This window comes from Mesoplodon mirus, assembly GCF_964341445.2.
Source record: "Mesoplodon mirus genome assembly, chromosome: 8".
Classification (NCBI taxonomy): domain Eukaryota; kingdom Metazoa; phylum Chordata; class Mammalia; order Artiodactyla; family Ziphiidae; genus Mesoplodon; species Mesoplodon mirus.
The window spans coordinates 87,906,261-87,926,758 of NC_138984.1; positions in this window are offsets into that span (position 1 = coordinate 87,906,261).

The following is a 20,498-nucleotide window of genomic DNA, read 5'->3' on the forward strand; positions in this document are numbered from 1 at the left end:
TGAGGGCATCGGGAAGTGTATGGCCCGTTAGTTTGACTTCTGATACTGTGGGTGAAGGGAGACCTTGGCCCCGACTCTCTGAATCCCTCAGTGGGGCAAGATTTTCATTTGAGGCCAACCGTTTGAAGATCAGCTCCCACCTTTTGGTTTTCTAATGATGTCAGAGGCAGAAAGAGCACAGCTTGACTCTTGAATTCCAGGTTTAGTCCATTGCAGGGATAAGCAGATAGAAAGAAAGAAAGAAAGAAAGAAAGAAAGAAAGAAAGAAAGAAAGAAAGAAAGAAAGAAAGAAAGAAAGAAAGAAAAAGAACAGAAAGAAAAGGGAAAAAACCCCTCTGGCTCACAAAGTAAGAGTCTTTGAAATGAAAGTTGTGCAGAGAGTAAAGGTGAAGGCCACAATGCCATCTCTAGAACCGCGATTCAGACCGCAAGGGCACTCCCACTCTGCAACGGACAGTCAAGAGATCTCATGTTCCTTAAGTAACACATGCCTCAAGAGTCAGCGGGAGGCGCCTGCACCGCCCCTACCTGAAGATGCCCATTTACAGAAAAACTTCCAGCCGTGGGATTCATACCAGGGACACGCTGGCAATTGTGAGTTTCTTTTCAAATTGGCCTCTGTCTGTCATACCTATGTAGTTACAAAATCAAAAGGGATAATAAAGTCCAATTGTATATTCACAGTTTGATATTCCTATTGACAGGGCTCACACAAAAAAACACCATTTCAGGAAACTCTGATTCTGTGTCCCTCTACGAAAGGCACTGAAAAGCTCTCCTGTGTTGCAAATCCCCACCCAACAATCCCTCTAATTCTGAATCTATAAAGTGGCCCCATCGAGGTTCAAAGGTGTCAAATTGGGCCTCCTCTCCCCAGGTTCTGTTTGTGATTTTTTAAAAATCCCTCTGATGGTGAGGTAAAAAGGAAACCACCGAGACCAAACCACAACTGAGTTAAAAATCCCAGCTCCTCAGTAGAGAAGAGCAGTTAACCCAAGCGTCACCACACCCTGGAGGGGGACTGGAGCTGCTGCTCCCTCTGAGGCCTTGGGCAGACCAGGAACGACCCTCATATCTGCCCCACGAACCTCTCCTCACCCACAGGAGTCCGTATCAACCCTGAATAGCTCTCTTGTTTTCCAGATGTCAATATATTTCACCGCCATGGAAATATTCTTCAGGGCCTCCTAGAAAACCATCATGCAGGTGCCTCTAATTTTTAGAGATCTTTTTCTTGGAAAAGAGGTGTGTGTGCTTGGTTGGATTCAAAACCAGCAAGTCTGTTCTTATACCAGTGTATGGGACTAGGCTTACGAAGAGCCGAGCACATGTGAATGCAAAGATTAAATGGAGAAATGGGAGGAGGGGAACAGGTGCTCTTTTATAAAGGCTAAATTCCATATTTACCAAACTGATTTGCATGAGGCATATTTTCAATGAAAATATTGCTACTCATTTTGCTGCATTTGTGCAACAGAAACATAAGGATGGAGCAGAAGAGGGATGCGGTTCTCAAGCTGTCTTCTTGGACCTACCCTTCAGCCAACAGTTAAATGGCACTTTAGCTCTTAGAACTTCTGGCCTCCCAGTGCCCAGAGAGCAGAACTTCGGGTTTCCTCTAACCCCAGGGTACAGCCTCGGAGTCAAGAGTTAGAAGCGAATCTAGAAGGGATGGTGAGAGGTCATTCACTCCATTGACCTTCACCAAGAGGGAATACCTAAATTATCTCAAGACAAGAATTCTGTTCTAAGTTAATTCCATGCTTTCTCTTGGATGCTTTCATCCAAGCTAGTGTTAGGTCTTAGGACCAAGAAAGTCTTCCTCTGCTTTAAATATTTTACTTATGCTTTACTTCCTCTTCAGGTAAACCCCAAATGAAAAAGTGCTGTCAGCCACATAGGTTATCTTACTTACATTCTTAAGTCAACCGTATGACATGGGTACTATTACATCCCCATTTTACAGATAAAGAAACTGAGGCAGAGAGACGTGAAGAAACTGGGAGGAGGGTTTCCCTGGTGGCACAGTGGTTGAGAGTTTGCCTGCCGATGCAGGGGACACGGGTTCGTGCCCCGGTATGGGAAAATCCCACATGCCGCTAGGCCCGTGAGCCATGGCCGCTGAGCCTGCGCAACCAGAGCCTGTGCTCCGCAACGGGAGAGGCCACAACAGTGAGAGGCCCGTGTACTGCAAAAAATAAAAAGAAACTGGGAGGAGGTCACCCAGCATGGTAGACCCAAGATTTAAATCCATGCATCTGACTCCCAAGTCTATGGTGGTTCACTTCACCACTACAAGATGCTACCTGGCAATTTCAGGTATGGTCAACTGCAGGTATGGAGTTACTGAGAATGCACTAAGGAAGCTTCAGAGAAATGGAACCCAGCCAGAAATGAGAGGTAGAAGTTGGAATAAAGTAAGGTGAGCAATTGGCTGATGGTAGATGCTGGAGCAATGGCTGGCACAGTGCCCATGCAAATAGACACAGGCTCGCTTACAGGTGGGCCGGTGGTGAGCAGGTTCCAATGATCAAGGCAGTGTCTTGGGTATTTATAGTCCATGTTCCCCAGAGTGGGTTCCAATAGGGCATATCCAATAGACTTGTCTCACTGGGGGACTCCCTTGGGTCACTATGAAGTTTCTACTTATCTTTGAGAGTTTGCTCTGAAAAGGTCTTGTAGAGCATCTTGCAGAGAAGTGAAGTTTCCAGAATGCTTCACTCTTTCTTTGTTGGAATCAGACAAACTTAGAACCAGTTCAGGTTTCCTGTGGGTCTTCTCCTTAGGGAAGATCTTAAGGAAATCGTCCTGGATTTCCTTCTCCTTAGGGACCCAAAGTCTTTAGATACAGCCTCAAGTTTCAGGAGGAGGGTAGAGGCCACACCTGCTGATGCCGGAGAGAGCGCCCAAGGCAATGCCTCTTCCTGGCCTGCAGCCGATGTGAAAACACACAAGATTGCTGCACGCACACCCTGGAAGAAGCTGACAGCCTCGGTGTTGGTGTCTGAGGCCAAAGAGAGTGTTTACTCCTCACTGCTCAACGGGTTTGAAATAAGCAGCTCTTCTTTCCCAATGACTATCGAATCATCTAGTTTACCCTACACTTCCCTGTAAATAGTTATGCAAACTCCATACTGGGTTGCATTTGCTTAGGTAAATGTCTTATTTCATCCTACATCTTGGCCATCCAGCATTTCTGTTTATATAAATACCCAAGCTTCAAATGGGTGAAACAGACATTAGGCAGAATCAGAGCTTTCAAGACCACCGTACACTGGCCTCTCACACTCCCCATGAAGGCCCTTGGACCCGCAGTAGATTACCCTCTGGGATTTCCATACTGAATCTGTCTCCACCTGAGGAAGACTAGTGGGAAAATGTTCTATGTTTAGAAATTAACGTCTCAAGGAAGATTTAATCCCTCACTGGGGAAAAACCAAGCAGATAGAATCTGGGTTCTCCAACTCTCCATGATCTATGGCAAACACAATTTTAATTCTTTCTATAAAATTTGTTATTTTAAAAAAGCAGTACTTCAAGTGGTGGATACCCAAATCTTCAGTCTCTGAAGAGAGTCCCTTGTTCTCTCCAGCCTGCCTCAGAGGGGCCCCGATTTCCATGACCTACATAGCACAGGTTGTGATCTGTTTTTACTGTTGTTATCTGATGGTTTGTCTGTTTGTTTCTTAGTGAAGGGCTGGTGGGTAGAGGAAGATCGTATATGTCCAAATAAAGATTTTGAAGACTGAAACACAATTCAAGTGTCTCCCTCCCAGTGACCCTCAGGCACTAGTTCATCATGGCAAAGGCAAGCCCAGTTTTCACATTGGTCCTTTGGGAGAGAGTCTCTGCATGTATAAGTGTATGATGTGTGTATATGCACAAGAGATAAATGTTTTACACTAATGGAAGCATACTCTACACACTTCAGCATAATGGTAAAGAGCACATGCTCTGGACTCTGGAGTTGGTGTCTGAATCCTGGCTCTGCTGTATGACTTTGGGCAAGTTACTTAACCTCTCCAAGTCTCAGTTTCCTCATCACTGAAACTGGGATATTAATAGTGCCTACTACATATGATTTAGTGATTAAATTAATTAATTAATAGAGGTGGAGGATTTAGAAGAGTGCCTGCAACATAAATAGTAACTTTTTTTTGGTTTACCACTTAACTACTGATCTTAGAACTTCTTCTATATTTGTTTAGATGTGGCTCTTTGTTTCTAGTGGCTGAATAGTGTTCTATTGTATGAAAATACAAAAATGTATTTAACTAGTATTTAATTAATTTTTATTTAACTTTTATTTAATATTTATTTAAATTTACTCAATTTTTATTTACATTTTATTTAATATGTAACTAATATTTGAACAATATTTAACTCCTGATGGTCATTTAGATTGTTTCCAGTCGTTTGCTATTATAAACAGTGCTACAACAATTAATCACTGTACCTACATCCTAAAAGGAAAAAGAATTCCTAAAAATATAATTGCTGAGTCTATTTTGCACAAGCTGACCTTCAAAAACTTTCTTTTAACTTATATTCTCAGAAACAATGTCCAGGGCTCTTGCCTGTGACACTTCTCAATCTTAACCAATCCAAGAGGTGGAAAATGGTCTCTTGGAGTTCACATTTCTTTTACAATGAGTGAAACTGGGCATTTTTCAAGCACCACGCCCATTTTCCTATGGGGTTGTTGGTCTTTTTCTCATTGAGCAGTCTGTTTTTTCAACCAGAAATCTTTTCTGAGAGCGACTGGATCTGCCTCCTGGTTGATCTCACTTAAAGTCTCATTAGCCAGTGCAGAAAGGTTTCCACTATGGTAATTTTATTCAGAATGTTCACGGTACAAATCTGATCCCTGCAAGGATCCGTTAGCACTCATGCAACCTGATCTACTGTGCTGGGGAATGAGAGTTTATTGCATCATAAAAGTCTACCCTTGGGCTTCCCTGGTGGCGCAGTGGTTGAGAGTCCGCCTGCCGATGCAGGGGACACGGGTTCGTGCCCCGATCCCGGAAGATCCCACATGCCGCGGAGCGGCTGGGCCCGCGAGCCATGGCCGCGGAGCCTGTGTGTCCGGAGCCTGTGCTCCGCAACGGGAGAGGCCACAGCAGTGAGAGGCCCGCGTACAGCAAAAAAAAAAAAAAAAAAAAAAAGTCTACCCTTCACTTGTGTTAAGCAATTATTGACATTTTTATGAGTTCTTCCTAACTAAAGTTATCAACAAATAACACACAATTCTTTTTTTTTTTCTTTTTTTTTTTTTTTGCAGTACGTGGGCCTCTCACTGCTGTGGCCTCTCCCGTTGCAGAGCACAGGCTCCGGATGTGCAGGCTCAGTGGCCATGGCTCACGGGCCCAGCCGCTCCACGACATGTGGGATCTTCCCGGACCGGGGCACAAACCCGTGTCCCCTGCATTGGCAGGCGGACTCTCAACCACTGCGCCACCAGGGAAGCCCAACACACAATTCTTGACAGGGCTAATTCTAGATTGATGTGACTTATTTGATGAACCAACCCCATAAAGAAGCTCTTGGCCCAACGGCCTGATCATTTAAGGAGAGAAGGAAGATTCCAACTCTGAGTTATTAAGTTAGATTCCAACAGTGAAAAATAATCAGGTAGGTTAGCCTTCTGAGAGTAGGTCCCTACTGGTCAAGGGCATGGACAAATCACTATGATCACTCTGCACCTAGGTTGTTATAACACTATGAAGCCCTCCATTGTCTTTTTGATCTGTGTAGAAGAGGCCAAGTTGGCAAAGGTCCTTTCTGATGGTTTCTATACTTTAATGTTTATCAGAATCAACCAGGAAGCTACACTTTTCAACAGACGTACAGGTGATTCTGAAGCAGATGGTCAGAAGGCACACTGGGAAACTCAGCTTGCAAAAGCCATGCTGGATTACTGAATCAAAGTATCAAGGGACATGGCCCAGGAACCTCCATTTTTACAGGCACACCTGCTCCTTCTCAGGCCCCCTGAAGTAGAAGTTCACCCTGTGCTAGGGAGCACCCCTATGCCATGTTATTGCCAAGAAGAGGCGGACGGTGTTGGAAGAATATTTTGGAATGCGTCCTCCAAAACTGTTGAATCGTTGGTGGTGATTGGAAGAGAATTCAAAGTTTTCCTCTTCCACACACCTACTCTTAGCATCTGTTTTACCTGCTCCCACCCCATGAAATAATAAAGTGAGTGAGGGACAAGTAATCTGTCCACAAGGGGAACAATGGGAAAAGGAGAGCAGTGAGGGACTTCTCCCTGAGATGTCCCTCTTTGATGTCTTGCCCTCAATTGGGAACACACAGCCTGACACCTGTCTGAGTAGGTGTTTCCTGACACTCCTGTATTTATCTAAGCTGTTTCGCACCTGAAAAGGAGACCCCCTTTTGAGAATCATCCTGTAAGAATAACAGCTAACACTGAATTATACCAGATGTAGTGCTAGGTGCTTTTACACATATTATTACAACAATCCTAGGAGATGGTATTGTTATTATTCCCATTTTACAGAAGAGAAAATGGAGACTCAGGGAGGTTGAGCAACTTGGCCCATGTCACACAGCAGGTAAGTGACAATAAGGATTCAAACCTGGTAGTCTGACTTGAGTCCCTACCCCTCATTACTCAGGGCGTGTTGCCCACAAGTAGTTTCTGATCCTCACCAGGTACATCTTAGAACTGTTCCTCATGCTGATAAGGCAGAATGATCTAGTAGAGCAGGAAGAGTTCAAAAATCAAGAAAACTCTGGAATGCCAGGACTTCCCTGGTGGCGCAGTGGTTAAGAATCCTCCTGCCCAATCTATGGAATGGGTAAAAATATTTGTAAACCATATATCTGATAAGGGGTTAATGCCCAAAATACATAAGGAACTCAACAGCAAAAACCCAAACAATCTGATTAAAAAATGGGCAAAAGACGTGAATAGACATTTTTTCCAAAGAAGACAGACAAATGGCCAACAAGTACATGAAAAGGAGCTCTATATCACTAACCATCAGGGATATGCAAATCAAAATCACAATGAGATACTATCTCACATCTGTTAGCATGACTCTTCTCAAAAAGACAAAAGATAACAAATGCTGACAAGGATGTGTAGAAAAGGAAATCTGGTGCACTGTTGATGGGAATGTAAACTGGTATCGCCACTGTTGGAAAAGTATAGAGGGTTCTCAAAAAATTAAAGATACAACCATAGGGCTTCCCTGGTGATGCAGTGGTTGAGAGTCCACCTGCCGATGCAGGGGACAAGGGTTCGTGCCCCGGTCCGGGAAGATCCCACATGCCGCAGAGAGGCTGGGCCCGTGAGCCATGGCCACTGAGCCTGCCCGTCCGGAAAAAATAGAACAAAACAAAACAAAAAAACTATAATATGATTCAGCAATGCTACTGATGGATATCTATTGAAAGGAAATGAAATCACTATCTCAAAGATATATCTGCACCTCCGTGTTTACTATAGCATTCTTCACAACAGTCAAGACATGGAAATAACCTAAGTGTCCATTGACAGATGAATGGATAAAGAAAATGAGGTATATTTATAGAATGGAATATTATTCATCCATATAAAAGAAGGAAATCCTGCCATTTGTGACGGCACGGATGGACCTTGAAGACATTTTGCTAAATGAAATAAGCCAGAGAGAGAAAGACAAATGCTTTATGAACTCACATGTGGAATCTAAGAATATCAAGCTCATAGAAACAGAAAGTACTGTGGTGGTTGCCAGGGGCTGATGGATGGGGAATATGGGAGATGTTGGTCACACAGTACAAGCTTTCAGTTAGAAGATGAACAAATTCTGGGGATCTAAGGTACTGCATGGTGACTCTAGTTAACATTATTGTATTGTACACTAGGAAGTTGCTATGAGAGTAGAGTTTTAACATTTTCACGCTAACAACAATGGCAACAAAGGTAATTATGTGAGATGAGGAATGTTTTATTTTTATTGTGGTACATATTTCACAATATATATGTGTATCAGACGATCACATTGTACACTTTAAACCTACACAATATTATGTCAATTATATTTCAATAAAGCTGGAAAAAAGTTAAAAAAAAAAAAAGAATCTGCCTGCCAGTGCAAGGGACACAGTTCCAATCCCTGGTCCGGGAAGATCCCACATGCCTGGGAGCAGCGAAGCCCATGTGCCACAACTACTGAGCCTGCGCTCTGGAGCCCGCGAGCCACAACTACTGAAGCCGGTGCGCCTAGAGCCCGTGCTCCACAACGAGAGAAGCCACTGCAATGAGAAGCCCATGCACTGCAACGAAGACCCAATGTAGCCAAAAATAAATAAATAAATAAATACATGTATATAAAAAACCTCTGGAATGCCTCTGACACGGAAATCTTGCGTAAATCAATTTCTTTTACTACCTCCTTCTAACCATATATAAGGAATACTGATGGTATTGTCATAATATTTGTAAAACTGTTTGGTTTGTATAACTGTACATGCATGTGCAAATATAATATGACAACAGTCTACAGTGTGCCTGGCTGAGGGATCAACCCAAAGGGTAGTAGAGATCTCTTGAAGCCAGCTCAGAATGCCACCAGGGCACTGAGATGATCATGAGGGTGGGATGCAGGAGATTTGCTTCCTGTCTCACCTCTGCACATGTGTGTGTGACTTGGACTATTAGGCCACATCTCTGGAACTCATTCTCTCAACTGTAAAATGAGAAGAACCAATTAAAGCAATTGTTTAAAAGTTTTTAAACATAAAAATAATGCCTAATATATTCCTATTACTTAAAAAATCCAAACAATGTGGATAAAGTAAAAGCCCCCATTGACTCCCACCCAATCCCACTGATCCCTTGAGTGGAACTACTGTAAATAATATGGTGCAATATGGCATATGATTCCACTCACTTCCACAAACATGCACATTCCTTTGTAAGTGTATAGATTCCTTCGTTGTTGTTTTACATAAGTGACATCTGATCAGTAGTTCTTATTCATTTTTTTTTAGATTTTAAGAACCCAGCGAAAGCTAAATATCTTCTCCCCTCCCCTAAAATGTACACGTACACTTTTTTTTTTTTTTTTTTTTTGCGGTACACGGGCCTCTCACTGTTGTGGCCTCTCCCGTTGAGGAGCACAGGCTCCGGACGCGCAGGCTCAGCGGCCACGGCTCATGGGCCCAGCCGCTCCGCGGCATGTGGGATCTTCCTGGACCGGGGCACGAACCCGTGTCCCCTGCATCGGCAGGTGGACTCTCAACCACTGCTCCACCAGGGAAACCCACGTGTAAACATTTTGAATAGAAGATCATCAAGGATATTCATGGACCCCTTGAACCTCATCCATGGATTCCCTACCCATGCGTTCCAGATTAAGAAACCTGGACTTGAAGATTCCAAGGGCTTTTAGTTCAAATTTATGTCTATAATTTTAAGTACAGAGCCATTCTGTGCTTCTAAACTTTCCATGTCAACCTTTCCCCACACTGTGCTTTTCCACACAACATTTGCTTTATTTAAATAAAATTTTATTTTTATCAAACTTACATGCACACAGTTTTAAAAATCATATGAGCAAAACTCGTAATGAAAAAAAAATTCTTCTCCAACTTCAAATCATGCTTCCCAGAGGCAACTTTTTTCCTGTCTTTCCTTTGTTTTTTCTGGGATTTTCTCCATGTTTCTGAATAATATGCTTATAACTGGTTTACTGAAAAGGCTCAACTAGATGATGTACAAACAGAAAATGGCTTTATTTTTCTCCAACCAAAGCCTTTGCTCTTTCCCAGCCTTAATGCCATCTCAGGCATATCCCCTAGTGTGTAATTATAATTTAGACATCATAATTTTCTGGGGAAGTCAGTCTAGACCTACTTGTGCATGTCAATCAAATCTGGGTTAAAATGTCTCCCTTCTCTCAGCTCAGGTCTGGCCAGTGGCTGAGGGCTGTGTAGGGATGAAGATGAGGCTGGTGTGCTGGTCAGGGATGAACACTCCTCCGATGCAGTAGTTCCTTTCTTTGCCTGCTGCTTGGCTCACCTGAGAAGCCCAAAGTAACCCAGTGGTAATCACAACTCCAAGGTTCCTGGAACCCTTAGTGCTCCCTGGCACCAGCGTGGTTGAGAACAGAACTGACTGATGTTCACGGAAGAGTTACACTGTCCACTTGGTTGTTGAATGCCTCCTCTGTGATGGGTGCTTTTTGGTGAATACAAAGAGCCCATAGATACATCCACATACCCCTTCCCCAGTACTCCCTGTCTCTGATATTGCAGTCTTATTCATTACAGGCCACTGGCCAGGAGTCCCTTTCTAACGTCTCATAGGAAGTGATCAGCCATATGTACTGCTCAAAGCTCTGGACGCTGGGAGAGCATCCCTTCACCACTGCCCTTCAGAACTGCCTCTGAGTGAGGCTGCGGTGCAGGAGAAGTCTATTCTGAGCCGCACAAACATATAATGTCAACTCATCAGGAATCTGGCTTGAGTTCTTTCCTCTTCCTTCATTTGGCCAAAGGGGTTCCCAAGAGCACACAGGTGTGAGTTGAGGATGGTGTTTTGGTGCAACAAGGTAAGTAATATGGGAATCTGGGCCATGTTTCCATGCAATTTACTTGTGCCTGGGTTAGATCCTGAAAATACCATTTCTAGTTTTTTTTTTAATTGATGTATAATTGATCTGCAATGTTCTATTAGTTTTATCATTTCTGTTTTACAATGGATTGCTGCTGTGCTCCATTTTCCATGCCATCTTTCATGAATTCTCCCAATTATTAGTTTTATTAAACATCATAACATGGGATAAATATACTTGTGGAAAATTTATGCAAGAAGTTTATGCAAGAGAAAACACCTAGACTAAATATTCTCTGTGAAAACTGTAATATAGGACTGGCAAATTCTGGGCAATCTCAGCCTGCAAAGCACATTCCATTATTCCTCAGCCACAGATAATTTGCCTGTTTTCATAAATGGATGTGGAAGCTTGGAGTGCACGAGCTTCTGTGTTTCTTCTCCAGCATTTCCTCGAACTTCGTGCATACACTCGAATGTGGACTCAAGCAAGAATTTGCTCTCTGGTTACATCAAACCACGGTCCCTTATCCATCTATGTCTGTGAAAGCCACTGACCTGGCCATAGCTTTATGTTGTTTCACCTACTCTCTCCCAAAGACAGGAACATAGTAAGAGTGAGAGTTCCAGGTCACCTCTCCAGTGTTGCCCAAGAGAGGAGAACTGGAACTTTCAGCGGAGGCTCCAAGCTTGTGTCTCTGTTCTACTCATTGCTAATTCTCTCTTGAGCAGAGAGACACTTTCCTTTTCCAAATGGGTCCTCCCTGAGCCCATTGCTTCTCAGCAAAGGTACATCACTTGGATTACCTCTATGATACATGTTTCTAGTACAATCATATTACAAGTATTGTAAACATTTGCCCCAGTGATCACATTATAAAGAGATGTTGCTTTTTAGTTCTTAAAATGCAGAAAACCAGCATGTGAGATATTTCCAGATAATTTTTGCTCTTAATACTTCTTTTCTTCTGCTCTGACTTGGGACACTGAGTGGTGATTATAATTACTCTATAACACAATGGAATGAATTATTATAGCAGAAGAAAATGTTCCAAAGGAGTGCTTAAATCCATCAAAGCATCCCTTAGCCAAGGTTGCTAACTTAAATGAAGAATTGTTAACAATGTATTCTCTTTCATTTGTTAAATGTCCTTCTTGACCTTTTATAGTTTCACATTTTGAAAAGAAATTATGGTAAAATTGTCTGAGCTACCCTCCTCTGGATCCAAAGTCTATTTAGTTCTGTACCTTGGGTTTGCCCTGAGCTGAAGCTGTCTATACAATCCAGATCCTCTTTCCACAGGGAGCCTGCCATAAAATTTCCAGGGGCAGCAGGTGAGTTTAAGGCCCCCATGAATCCATTCATATTATTACTGAATCCGTGATGGACTCTGGTGTGAGCTTGTTCTGTTCAGAGTCCATATAACTCTTATTAGGGCCTAATACTGGGTGCCTTTCCTGCCACTTTCACAGATCCTTTGTTAGACTTTTAATATATAACAGTAATAAAATTGATACGAATAAGGAAAGAGCAAACAAGATGATAAGAGAGGCAGAAATAGGTCCTATGAGAAAGTGTCTAGGGAATTATAGGCTTTATCCTGAAGAAAGGGTAAAAATCTGAAGGGCCCTGCTGGTCAGTGAGGCTTCCTGGAGAAGCAGGGCTTAGGAGGGTGTCTGAATGAAGGGTAGGAATCAGAAATGGAGGCAAACTGGGCCTTCTATGTAAGGGAAACAGTGGGAGCAAGTGCGTGGGGGCTGGAATGCTGTGGTTTTGTGTGGAGGGAGTGAACCCATGGCCCCGGAGTAGAGATTTTGTGAAGGAAGAAGTGAGAGAGGAGCTTGTGCAGATGGATGGATTTGGGCAGTGTGTCGAGTCCTAGAATGAGGAGATGGATCTACTGATGGGGTATAGTATGCTGGAGTTAAGAGCACCAGACGCTGGAAGGCTAGCCAGGCATCAAGGCTGTAGTAACTGGAATAGAAAGAAAGAAGTGGCCTGAGCATCACTGGGGTGGGCATTTTACAGTTCTCCATGACCCACACTCCCTCACTTTATAGACTGTTCCAACCTCATTCCACTGGCCACAGGAATTGGCTCCAGGATGACAGGCATAGGACATAAACAGAGCCAATCAAAACTTTAGTTTGGAGTGGGAGGAATGGAGGCACAGAGCTGTCAGATGTTGACCGGCGTCTTCAGCACCTGGGAACTCTCTCTGCGGCAGGTGGGGATGAGGCCAACCCACAGGCCGAGGCAGAGTCCAGAGATGAGGGAGTGAGGAGAGACCTGACAACCTAACGACCTCGTTTGGGTTCCTGGACCCAGCTGTGCCCTTCTAGTTTTCCAAGCTACATAAGTCAATAGATTCTGACACTTACAGTTAAAAGAGTCCAAATTAATACAGATATTAATTTTTAAGTCTCAATAGGATTATTAGAGTATGGAGAAAATCAGGAGTCAACACTCTGACATTTTTATTTGGGTAGCCAGGTGTATTGAGCATAGTGGCCAGTGTGCACTTGTATCCAGTTTTGGTGAATGAATGAATGAATGAAGCAGGACAAAGGGAAAGTGTCAGAGTACTGATATTGTTTTCAAATATAGGATGCTTAATTTTTAAAAAAATACATATTTTATGAGTAAATTCTGTTTAATCCGTACCATACAATTACATCTCTCCACTGCTATGAAATTGGTAGCAATTAGAGGAGAAAGAAACTTCTCACAGTGAAGGAAAACAGGGAGGAAGAAAATGAGGGGTATATGAAATGTCTGTGGCAAAAACACAACTTTTCCTTATTTGTAGCCCTAGAAAAATAAGTGAAAGTATATCCCAGCCCCATTAAAAGATGGTGCTGCATGATGTAATGTGTGATCACTTATTGGGTGGGCCGGAATGTTTGTTTGGTTTTTTTCCGTAAGATGGTTCTAGTAGCGCTTTGTTGTTTTAACTTCATTTGAAACAATTTTGTTAGATTGTATTGTGACAGCCGTCCTATCAGCGTGCATTAAAAAAAATCAAAATTGGTGAATTTTTGTGTAGTCATTTTAATATTGAAGATGGAAGAAAAAAAGCAACATTTTTGGAACATTGTGCTTTATTATTTCCAGAAAGGTAAAAACGCAACTGAAACGCAAAAAAAAAGATTTGTGCAGTGTATGGAGAAGGTGCTGTGACTCATTGAACGTGTCGAAAGTGGTTTGTGAAGTTTCATGTTAGAGATTTCTTGCTGAATAATGCTCCATGGTTGGATAGAGCAGTTGAAATTGATAGTGATCAAACTGAGACATTAACTGAGAACAGTCAATGTTATACCACACAGGAGATAGCCGACATACTCAAAATATCCAAATCAAGTGCTGAAAATCATTTGCATCAGCTTGGTTGTGTTCATCACTTTGATGTTTGGGTTCTGCATAAGTTAGGCAAAAAAATCCTGCTTGATCATATTTCTACGTGAGATTCTCTACTTAAATGTAATGAAAACGTTGCGTTTTTAAAACAAATTGTGATGGGCGATGAAAAGTGGGTACTGTACAACAATGTGAAACAGAAGAGATCGTGGGGCAAGAGAAATGAACCACCACCAACCACACCAAAGGCTGGTCTTCATCCAAAGAAGGTGACGCTGTGTATATGGTAGGATTATTGGAAGGGAGTCCTCTATTTTGAGCTCCTTCCGGAAAACAAAACGATTAATTCCAACAAGTACTGCTCCCAATTAGACCAACTGAGAGCGGCACTCGACAAAAAGCATCAAGAATTAGTCAACGCGGCATCTTCCATCAGGATAACGCAAGACCACGTGTTTTTTGATGGCCAGGCAAAAACTGTTACAGCTTGGCTGGGAAGTTCTGATTCATCCACCATATTCATCAGACGTTGCACCTTCAGATTTCCATTTATTTCGGTCTTTACAAAATTCTGTTAATGGAAAAAATTTCAATTCCCTGGAAGACTGTAAAAGGCACCTGGAACAGTTCTTTGCTCAAAAATATATAAAGATTTGGGAAGATGGAATTATGAAGTTGCCTGAAAAATGGCAGAAGGTAGTGGGACAAAAGGGTGAATATGTTGTTCAATAAAGTTCTTGGTGAAAATGAAAAATGTGTCTTTTATTTTTACTTAAAAACCGAAGGCACCTTTTGGCCACCCCAATACATTAGCACAGTGTTCTAGTCTTTTGCTAAAGTTAGTAAACTGCTTGACGGCCTCTTCTTCAGAAGATTGCTTTCATTTCTGGATGTGTTCAAGACTTAAGTTGGGTTCTCGCAGCAGAAGCAAGAAGGATGTGGCTCCACGAGAAGAGGAGGGCTTCACAGGCCAAGCGGGGATGTTACCATGCACGCCAAGCACACATCCCACACCCTCTCTTACAGTGTATCATTGACACTCTTTCCAGAAGTATGGTTCATGTCCCCTCTCCATGAACTTGGGCAGGCTTTTGATTTGGTCATAACCAACAGAGTGAAGGTGACTCTGTGTGATTTCTGAGGCTAGGTTGTAGAAAAGGGGCAGCTTCTGGCTCATTCCTTGAATACTGACACTGGAGTTCTGAGCAGCCATGGAAGCAGTCCAACTGCCCCAAGGCCACCGTGCTGTGAGGAAGCCCAACTAGTCCACACGGAGAGAGCACATGAAGAAACCTAAGACCACGAGAGTAGGGAGAGAAATGCCTGGCCAGCCTCTGGCTGTTCCAGACACCCACTGGAAGTGGGTGACTCCAGCCACTGTCTGATTGCAACTGTAGGAAAGAACTGCTGGATCAAGCCCTTCCTGAATTCCTGACCCATAGAAACCATGGGGTAATTTGTTGTTTAACAATAATAACCAGACTGTTATGTAGTCATTGGAAGGGGTTTTTAGCTATTACCAGATCTTCTGATATCCTGGAAAATTTCAGACCCAGATCTACTTTACTAATTTGCAAATGGATCCTCCCTTGGCATAATTGACTTTGTCTACTCCCAAGAGCAAATGCATAGAATATCACATAGACCATTTGAGCTGCCTTTACTACAGCAGTCTGCCTTTGAAAAGAGACATAAAAACATAGCTTATACCTCCATTGAAAGATACAATCTATGCAATTAGCAGAACTCAAATACTAATGTAAATCACCTAGATTTGTTTTTAATCATTCCTCTAACAAAGACAGAAAAAAATGAATTATTTATCATGTTAGCTTTAGCCACTGGAAATGTAAAATTGTTCCATATATACCAACGTAAGGCTCGTTATAGTCTTAATTTCCCAATAACAATGGAAAATTTTGTCAGTGCACAGATTAGGCACTGAATAAATGTTCCAGTAAGATTACACTATGTAGCTTTTGTAACTCAATGTGGTGGAATGTTGCATTTTCCTGCCACCGAAAATAGAGTAAAATGCAGTTATTAGAATTACTGCAAAATCTATATGCACATTTTCAACTATAAATGGCATACTATAAACATAAATCATTCAACTATAGTGTGATTATGGTGAAATAATACAACATGGACATAAATGAAGAGAAATGATGTTGAACTGCCTTTCCAGTTACATGATTTAAAATTCTACCATGAAGATCAGAATTGTAATTGGAAAACTGAGTAAATACTGTGGAAGTAGTTTTAACCTGAGAAAAGCACCAATTTCTTTAAAACTGAAATTGTAGATATACATTCCTGTTTATCTCACCAGGCATTTCTTTTGCACTGCACAAAATAGTCATATCACAAGCAGAAATGAGGTAGGATGTTAGCTTAAATCAGAGATACAATTTAATCTGGCGAGGTGGTTAAAACGAAAAAGAAGCAACGGTTTTGTCTGAAAGGCTCCAAATAAGAAGCAAAATATAGGGGTCCCATAATGTATCATTATCTATATCAGCCCACAGGAAAGCAGGAGGCACTGCTGGCTCACATGTCAAATACATAGACTTTCTACATTTTTCAAAATGAGTGAACTTTGTACCCTCAGCTGCACTCCAGCTGTCTGACCTCACAAGGGCAACAGAGCACAAGGGGGTGACATATAGCACTAGGAAGGTGTGAAAATTGCTTCTCGTCTGAAGCAGGAAACCAGCAGCGCCTGTCCATTGATTCCAACAAGACCATTGACGGAGTCGCCAAAGCTGTACCCAACAGTGGGTAGTGATCAAAATTCAGGATCAGGGATGTGGGGAGAGGAGAGACAGAAAAACCAAGAAAAGGGCTCAAAGCAGTTTTGTAACCCTCTTGTTCTTGCTGATAAAGAGAAAGAGGGTTACATAGCCATAAAGAACCCTGATGAGACTTCTAGAACTTCTAGACCAGTTCATCTCAACTGTATCAATGTATCAATGCCAATGCCCCTCCTTATGATGAATTTTGTGTAATTTCTCCCCTTTTATTATCTTGAAAGGAAATGCTGCTGACCTAGACACAGAATTTTTCTTAAAGACCTTGAAATGGCCTAAGTATAATACAAAAGCATAATAAAAGGCAAGCAATATATGATAACCTGAGGTGTATTTCAATGTATAGATGCTCAGCTCCAACTACTGCTACCAGCTACATGTGGCATCACCGTAAGCATGAAAGCAGCAAACACAGCCAGGAGTAGAGTGGTGAGTTGTTGCACTGGCACCTTCAGTACCAGGAGCTGTGTTCTGTAATTGGTGGTGCGATTTTCCAAAATTGGGAGCAACTTTTGGTCAGGTTCCAGATGAAACAAAGTGCAGCCTTTCCTTGATTTACACAATATTCCAGAAAAAGAGAGCATTACTAAAACTATGGAAAGGACTTCATGTTTGTCTATAAAAGAGTTTTGTTTTTTGTTTTTTGTTTTGCGGTACGCGGGCCTCTCACTGTTGTGGCCTCTCCCGTTGCGGAGCACAGGCTCCGGACGCGCAGGCTCAGCGGCCACAGCTCACGGGCCCAGCTGCTCCATGGCATGTGGGATCTTCCCGGACCGGGGCACAAACCCGTGTCCCCTGCATCGGCAGACAGATTCTTAACCACTGCACCTCCAGGGAAGTCCCCAAGACCCGCTATCTTTTAATTATAATCACTAAAGCAATTTAAAATCTTACAAAGTCTCTCTCATAAGTACAGAATATTTTTGTGATTTTTTACAAAGAAGGTAGAAATTAGCCTTGTGTTGCCACGTTGTCGTTTGTTTGTGGACTTCAAAGTTCAGTTTCAGTTGGAGTTGCTTGTGAGTGAGGCACCATCATTAATCTTTCATTCCCGGGCCACGTTTCTTCCCTTGGTGACTCTTGATCTCCTCTTTTTGTAACAGCTGCCAAGAATTCAGTCCTTCCCCCAGCTGGGAGAGAGGCATGAGCCTCTTGTAGACTTCTGTCTCACTCAGAGAGTTACAATATGAAGTTTAGTCATAGCACATTTTGGGGACACGAAAGAGTCATAAAAAAAAAAAACAACCCCCCCCCAAAAAAACAAAAAGCCACCATCACTCCAAGCCAGCCTGCTTCTGATGCACCGAACAGTCTCTGTCATGCTGCAGTGTCTTGCTTGCTCTAGAAGTATCCGTCACCCTGTTATTTTCCCATAGGGGTGACATTTTTCTTTAGCTAAGCCGTAAAGCTTGAACTTGGAAAGGAGAACTGTGGGAGAGTAGTTACCAGTGAGCAAACACCAGCTGGGGACAGCAGGATCTTGAATCAAGTTTGCTACATTTCTGGAGGTCATGAAAGCAGGCTGAATAAAGTCATATTTTCAATCTACATGGCCTTCCTTTCCTTTTCTGAGAAAACATAAACTATAGGATTTTATAAGAAAATGCTGTGGACAAAAATATTCAAGAAAAAGAGTAAGAGGAGAAAAATGAGATATAGTAACAAATGAGCAAGGAAATGAGTAAAATAAACAAAAATACATAAACTCTCTGGAGGGCAGTTTGACAAAATGTACAGAATTCATCAGCGATGTGTATAGCTTCGATCCAAAATATCCACTTCTAGGAATTTCTCTTACAAAAGTAATTAGAGAAGTTTATAAATCTTTAGCTTCAGAACATTTGGCCTAACATTGTATGTAATGACAGAAAAATTGGAGACAATATAAACATTCAATAATATAAGATTGGTTTAGAAAGTTCTGGTCTGTCCAAATGGTGGAATGCTATGCAGCCATTTAAAATAATACTGTTGATGTTCTTTATTGATGTCAAAATAAACTATTTAAATATTTTAGAGTAAAAAACATCAGGTTTCCTAACAGGGTGTAGGAAATTCTGCTCTGGCCAAGAAGGAGTTAACAAGAACCAAACTTAACCTCCTGCCAGAAACAACCAAAAAATGGACAAAATATATGAACAATTTTCAAGATACTGTACATTAGTCAACCAAGGACAGTGATTTCCCAGAAATGGGAAATAAGTGAGGTGCGCCCTATTACTGTCTTAGTTTACCACCTTGACAGAATTTCCAGAGCACAGTACAAGGATAAAAAACCTAGTCAGAGACCAGTGGATTCCCTGAGAGGCAGAGATGGAAGAGAGAGTACAAGGACATTAAGATGGCTAGAGTTTTCAGGAAAGAGCACCTGAAAGGAGAGAGCTACACAGAGAGAGAACTCTGGAAATATGCAGAAGGTCAGTGTTGAGTATTCAGCTGATCGGTGCATGCATGTGAAGAAACTGAGGGAAAGGGAAAGAACTACTCACGAGGGTTAGAGAGAACCATGCCTGATACACAAACAGGGCCAGGAATAATGCCCATTCCCACTAGACAGACTTAAAAAAAAAAAAAAAAAAACCCTCATGATTCACAGGGCCTTGGGTAGAGTATACAAAATGGCCTTGGGTAGAGTATACAAAATGGCTTTGGGTAGAGTATACAAAATGGCCTTGCTTCAGTAATGGGGAATAATTAGCCCTAGACAGAGCACTACCCCAGTCCTGCATGATAAACCTTAAAAGCAAGACCCAAAAGGATCAAACTGTTCCAAGTAAGTTAACTATGTCACAAAGTTCAATATTATTTATAGGAATACTCAGCAGGTAAATTCACAATGTCTGGCATCCAGTCAGAATTACCAGGGATGAAAAGAAGAAAGAAAATACAACTTGTAATGAGAAGAAAAATCAGTCAATCAAAACGGACCCAGAACAGGCACAGATGTTAGAATTGGTAGAAAAGAACACTAAAAGAGTTATTATAATTGTGTCCCATATGTTCAAAAAGTTAAGTAGAGACATGGAAGATATAAAAAAAAGATCCCATTCAATCTTTAGGGGATTAAATATACAATGTCTAAGATTTTTTTTTTTAACCCACTGGATGGATTAATGACAGATTATACATTACATAAGAAAGGAATGGTAGGGCTTCCCTGGTGGCGCAGTGGTTGAGAGTCCGCCTGCCAGTGCAGGGGGCGCGGGTTCGTGCCCTGGTCCAGGGGGATCCCACATGCCGCGGAGCGGCTGAGCCCGTGAGCCATGGCCGCTGAGCCTGCGCGTCCGGAGCTGTGCTCCGCAGTGGGAGGGGCCACAGCGGTGAGAGGCCCACGTACCGCAAGAAAAAAAAAAAAAAAAGAAAGGAATGGTAAACAGCAATAGAAATTATCAAAAATAAAACAGAGTGAAAAGGGAATTTTACAAATATGAACAGAGCCTTGGGGAGCTGTTGAACAACTTCAAGCAGGCCAATATACATGTAAGTGGAAGCCCTAAAGGCAAAGAGAGAGAGAGATGGGTAAAAAAAAAAAAAAAAATATATATATATATATATATATATATATATATATATATATTTGAAGAAATAGTGGCCAGGAAGTGTTCAACCCTGATGAAAGCTATATACACAGTGATGCAAGAAATTCAACAAACCCAAGCACTCAAAGAAACAAGAACAACATCAAGTCATATCATAATCAAATTGCTCAAAATCAGTGATAAAAAGAAAATCTTAAAGGAAGCCAGAAAAAAACAGACAT